We start from the raw sequence: 6,000 nt of genomic DNA on the forward strand, positions 1-6,000 counted from the left end.
CCGGCAGTTGCTTCTTTATGTGCTTTTTATCCATAAGCCCCCAGCAGGGCCCCTCAGCCGCTGGGTCACTGAGTTATCAGTGAGAACAGATGAGATGATGCCACCCTGACACAACTTCTCTTATATCAAAATAACAAAACAAAAACAAAACAACCCTCCTTTTTTTTTCTTTTTCTTGTATCAAAAAACAAAACAACAACAACAAAAACTTTTTTCTTTTGGTATTTGTCCTAAACAAGCGGATTTGAAATCGTATCAAACCAATACACAACAGCAACAAATGCACCTTCTTGGGAGGAGTTCTTAATGTCAAAATCCTCACGATCTAGTCTTTATTCTGATGACCACTATGTCTACTCATGTCATGGCTTCTGTCTCAGCCTGGCTCAAAAAACCAGTCACACAAGTGTCTACTCTCCTCTGCAGGCTTATTAAAAGAAAAGAAGAAAATATATGTGAAGTGTGAGGACAATAACCCCCACAGCCTTTGTGACAGGTGACTCACCAGTGCCATTTCTTCTACAGAGTCTTACATTTCTAGCAATGGGGAAAAAAGCATTCTGACATGTTCCGTAGTAAGCGTGACATAGATGATTCCTCATATTGCTAAAGAGCGAGCTCCATTTCCTAAGAATAAACAATTTTAGGTGAAAACGTTTTTTTTGTTTTTTTTTTTCCACCATGCTTTGGCAGGTCCAGACATTTGCAGAACACATTTCTTCCAGGACACGTTCCATGCTACCGCATGAAAAGTCAGTCGTGAGGGCAAAGTCTTTCTACCCACCCTGGAACTGCATGGAAAAGTCAGAGAAGAAAGCCCCATTTGGGTTCTAAATCTATGCCTAACCCTATTTTATTTTTACTCACCAAATAAAGTTGATATTTACCCCTATAACTTTCCTCATCTGGATAAGAACTCAGAGGAGAGGGGACGTGACTCACCATGGCCCTCAGACCTCACTCCAATTAGAGGGATAGATAATTGAAGAAGAAGATTGACTTCTTTATACATATTTCAGATTTGGTTTATAAAAATTGATTTCAAAAATTTATTTCCGAGTTTGTTGTTGATCAAAGCAGGGTCACCTGTGAACCTTACTAGAGATGGTAAGGCAGTTGGGATATATGAGGCCAAAATCTCAGTTCAGAACCTCCAGTCTGTGTTGAGATAAATGGGGTAGAGGCAAAGTTTTATTGATGTTGTATGTGTGATTCGGGACTTATGTTGGAATTATGTAAGGAAAGAAAGAATATTCAGGCACTGATCAAATTTTCTAAATAAATATTTATGAACCACAACAGTTCCTAATGCAATATAAAGCCCCAGGTGGAGTTTTCAGTGAAATGGGAAACCAACACAATTGTAGGGTCTCCTTTTCAAGTACAATAACTAAAAATACACAAATATCTCACTGACTTCATTACATAAATTAGTAAGGATTTCTGAAAAGTAAAGAACAAAACCATAAGGTTTTGCAAATAGAAATGACTCCAGTGGGTCACCAGAACATATTGGAAAGAAAATATATTTTCTCTAAGGAGTTTTTTTTAATTGGAGCAGATAAAATACAAAATTTATTTTGCTTATGATTTCTTTTATTTTACAATATTTACTATTTTGTTACTTGAAAAAGTAATTTATTTTCCAGTTAGAAAGCTGGAAAACACAGAAAAACACAGAGAAAAAGATTAAGCTAATTCTTGTACTCAGTTGATTATTGCCCATCTAGCCCTTTCTCCATGTGCTTGAGTGTGTAAGCATGTGAGTATGTTTGTGTGTGTGTGTGTGTGTGTGTGTGTGTGATGTGAAATGATAAATTTCCTTCTGACTCAGAGCTTAGAGCTTTCAGATACCCAAAGGTCAACCTTACAGGTGCCTGATTATCCCTCCATCCAGGACAGGCTGAGTTTGTGAAACCAGTTCAGCAGCTCAAGCTCATCACTTACTTACTTTGTAAGAATCTAACAGGGAGAAAGTAGGGAAAGAGCCAGGCCTGTTGAAATGGAGGGCTTTTCAGAGACTGCTGATGTCCTGTGAATTCCTCTTTCACTTTCCAGCTAAGCACATGGAGTGTTAGGGAAGCCACTGGCAAAAATACAAACATGTCCTCCGAACTGGGGAGATTAAACTGGGAAGCCTAGAGTGGTCTCTGGGGGCAGAACGGAGAGAAGAAACAGCTCTATTCTCACAGCTCTGAATTCTTAGATATGAATAGGACAATAATATACCGAGCCAAGTGGACAAAAAAAGGTGACTGGCTTTGAGTTGCCTGAGGACTCGTTATGAAGACATGGGCAGAGAGAGGCAGCCTCCAGAGCCCCATTTACCAATGGGGGTGGTTACCAAGCAGCCAGCGACGGGCTTCCAAGATGGGACCTGCAGTCAGAGGGAGAGAAGGATGGAGGCAGGGCCCCAGGCCAAATCACACACACACACACACACACTCACACACACACACACAACACAGAAGATCAACCTGTCCCTCTTAATCCCTCTAAGGTTTTTTCAAAACATTAGCTGTGCATATATTTGTTTGTAGGTGCATTTCTCCTCTGCAAAATAACATTTTACTCCACATGCTAGTAACACTCATTTAAAATTTTCAACTATGTGTAAACACAGTTTTGTATAAACACATTTATAAACACATTTTTAAGACTAGTTACAGCTTTAACAAACCCTGAAACTTGGTAAGCTATATTCTATTTCCAATGACCTTTTTTCAAAAAGTTTAATCCCTGATCAAATGACCAGGGTCTTATTTTCTTTGCACTGTCTATTAGGACTTCATTCCTAGACCACACAACAGCCTTCTTAATTCTCTTGTCTGTACCCATACACTCATTCTACCCAGGACTTTCCTTATCAAATATCTGCTATAGTTTTACATGGCCAAATATATCATATCCAAAACTTCACAGCTTGGCATTCAAGACTTTCTGTAGTTTAACTAAAAAAAAAAAAAAAAAAAATTCAGATTTGCTTCTCATCATTCCCCAAAACTTCCTCTGTCAGGAAAACTGGTCTATTCACACTCTCTGAATATCCTTTGCACCTTCTCTTCCCTGCTGTACTCAGACATTTCTCCAGGCTCTTCTCCACCTTTCTAAGAATGTTAGTTGAGCATTTGGTTTGAAAAGAAAAGAAAAAAAAGAAGAAGAAGAAGAAAAGGAAATGGAAGGAAAGGAAAGAAGGAGGGAAGGAAGGGAGGGAGAGAGAGAAACAGAAAGAAAGAAAGAAAGAAAGAAAGAGAGAGAGAAAGGGCATGAGCGCTTGAGAGGGAATGCATTTGGGGAGAGGGGGAGCATAGCAGATTCTAGTGAAGTTTGTTTTTTTTTTTTTTTTTTTTAAATTAGGCTAGAAAAAGTTTAAACACACTTCTAGTCAAGGAGAGAGAACCCCATGTCCCAGAGCGACAGGACTGAGAGGAGATGGGATGCCATCAAAACCACAGGGCAAGGAGGGAGATGCTACTTTTCGAAACGTGTGGGAGGCTGAAGTATTTTGAGGACATTGATTCCACATACCTTTGTAAACAGAAAGACATCCATTTCAGAAAGACATTTTACCTAAAGTACCAAAGTTGTATGGAAACTGATGCAAAGGGCAGTTTAAAACCAAACAAAAGCCAACAGAGCTGACCCAAGAGGCATAAAATGATTACCTGCCAGGCATAATCCCTGGCCTGAATCCAGAGCACCTGTGAGGAGAAACAACCTAGTTTTAGAGTAAGCAAGAATGTTTTCAATCCAGTGACCCCCTCAAGCAGGAAGGGGGTTTTCTAGATGGAAGTTATGTGGTTCTGACTTGAATTGTTTATTCCAAAATTGCTGAGAAGCTGTCTCCATCAAGCCGGTCGTCTGCATCCCTCAGCAGTTGCAGGGGCCCTTCCACACTGGACTGGTTTTTGCACCCTGCCTCCCTACAATAGGTATCTAATTCTGGTTCTCAGAATTATTGGGGATACCAGTATGTCTAGAGATTGCTAATGAAGTTTTCAGCGTCCAAAACACCTGGGCACAATGACCTTAAAAGAGCAAAACAAAATAACTGTCATTGCAAACTTATTGAAGAATTAAACAAAGTCAGAGAATTATTCTTTTCAGAGAATTATTTTTAGGTACTTCAAAATCATTAAGGTCACTGGCAGGAAAAAAAAATCTGTGTAAAAATGTAGGTTGGTTAAAAGACTTCAGAGTGAACTCAGCAGGGAGTCCGCTTGAGGACCTGCCCTCTGCCCCTCCCCCAACTCACAGGCATGTGCTTGTGTGCGTGTTCTCTCTCTCTCTCTCTCATATGAACGAACGAATGAATGAATGAATAAAGAAGTCTGGCCCATGGGGACAGGAAAGAACCATTCAAGGAGTAGCTTGTGAGAACTGTAGTGGGGCTGGCAGCAAAGCTGTGTGGTTTCCAGCAGCTAGGGAATCCGGGGCAGGCAGAGATCAGCTCAGAGATCAACAGTCATTGCAATGGGCACATTACAATGTTTTTACAGTAACAAAGTATTGCTGAAGTACAGAGTATAGGATACAATTGTATGGTTATATGCCCTAAAAAGCTCCCCCCAAAAGTCATTTTCTGTAAGGACAAAGCTAAACATTGCCAGCCATATGCAACTGTTAAGATTTTATTAGACAGTTGGATTGCCTTCCATTAAGCTGGTAGTTTTATTACACGATGGAGCTGTTAAAAACTCGGTTTCTGGTGTCAGAGCTCTCACATTCTGGACCTACCATTCCTAGCTGTGGGCAAGTTGTTTTACCTCTCTGTCCTCACCTTGCTCATCTGCAAAATGGGAATAATAACCACATTTACCTCAACAGGAGTGCTATGTAGAGAAGACAAGCTAAAGTAGTGAAAACAGTATCTGGCTCACAAGAACTCTCAAAAACCGTTAGGTATTCCTAAAAGAATAGAATAGTATTGAGACAGGTTTGGGCTTAAACAGTTCTTATTCAATAGTTACACTTTAACATGGTTACATTTTACCTTAACGGCAGTCACGGTTTACTGAGTGAAATCACAGTCTGATATTACTTTTACACACACACACACACACACACACACACACACACACACACACACACTCTCACTCTCTCTCTCTCTCTCTCTCTGCTGGTAAAGCTGAGATCTATAAAATCAGCAACTTTTTCAGTCTCAAAGCTCCTGAACTGGGAGATTTCCATTTAACTGTGGCAGCCGGCACTTGGAGGTGATGCGCAAATGACCGATCATCTGCTGCCCTCTAATGGCAGACTTGGGGAATTGTCTTTCTTGCTACGATGGAAAGATACCACACGAACCACTTCCTTCCTGGTAGAGGACTCACCAGACACGCAGCAAAGTCTCCATACATTGTTGTCTATATTGAAGTGAAAGCTGAAACTAATAGATGTTTTTATTATTTAGATTTACAAGTAACTGAAATTCTTTTCGTGCAAATAATACAAGAGATTTTCCCTCGCTATGAGTATTTACAATATTTTCCTGTTTAATTCACCTCCCTGTTTGTTTAAAATTACTTAAAGTGTTAGTTATTTTTGTTGTGGTTGCTGCTTTTTTAACAACAGCTCATTACCAGTATCTGTTTCCACTTGGGCTTCATCATCTATATAACCGGACCCTCATGCCTGTCTTTCAAGTAGCATGTGATTTTTAAAAAAGAAGAATGAAATGAAACAGAGCCAGAGGCTACATGGTATTGGGTTAGTCTCCCTTACCTATAGGCTTGGAGAATGACTGTCACACCTTTACACCTACAGAAATAAGTAAGTTTTACAGAGCTGTGGGCATATTATGCCCCCTCCTTTGGACCTTACCTATTCACACTTATTCAATAAACATTCTTGAAGACAACAACAGCATACTGGTCCCATTATGAATCTTACTGTGGATATCAAATTTGTCTCCAGTTTTTTAACTATTATTTTAAAAAGGCAAAATATTTTCCTTCCACGTGGAGACTATCAATAAATCCTTTAAGGTAGAACTGTGGA

Source organism: Mustela nivalis (assembly GCF_964662115.1).
Source record: "Mustela nivalis genome assembly, chromosome: 4".
Lineage (NCBI taxonomy): Eukaryota > Metazoa > Chordata > Mammalia > Carnivora > Mustelidae > Mustela > Mustela nivalis.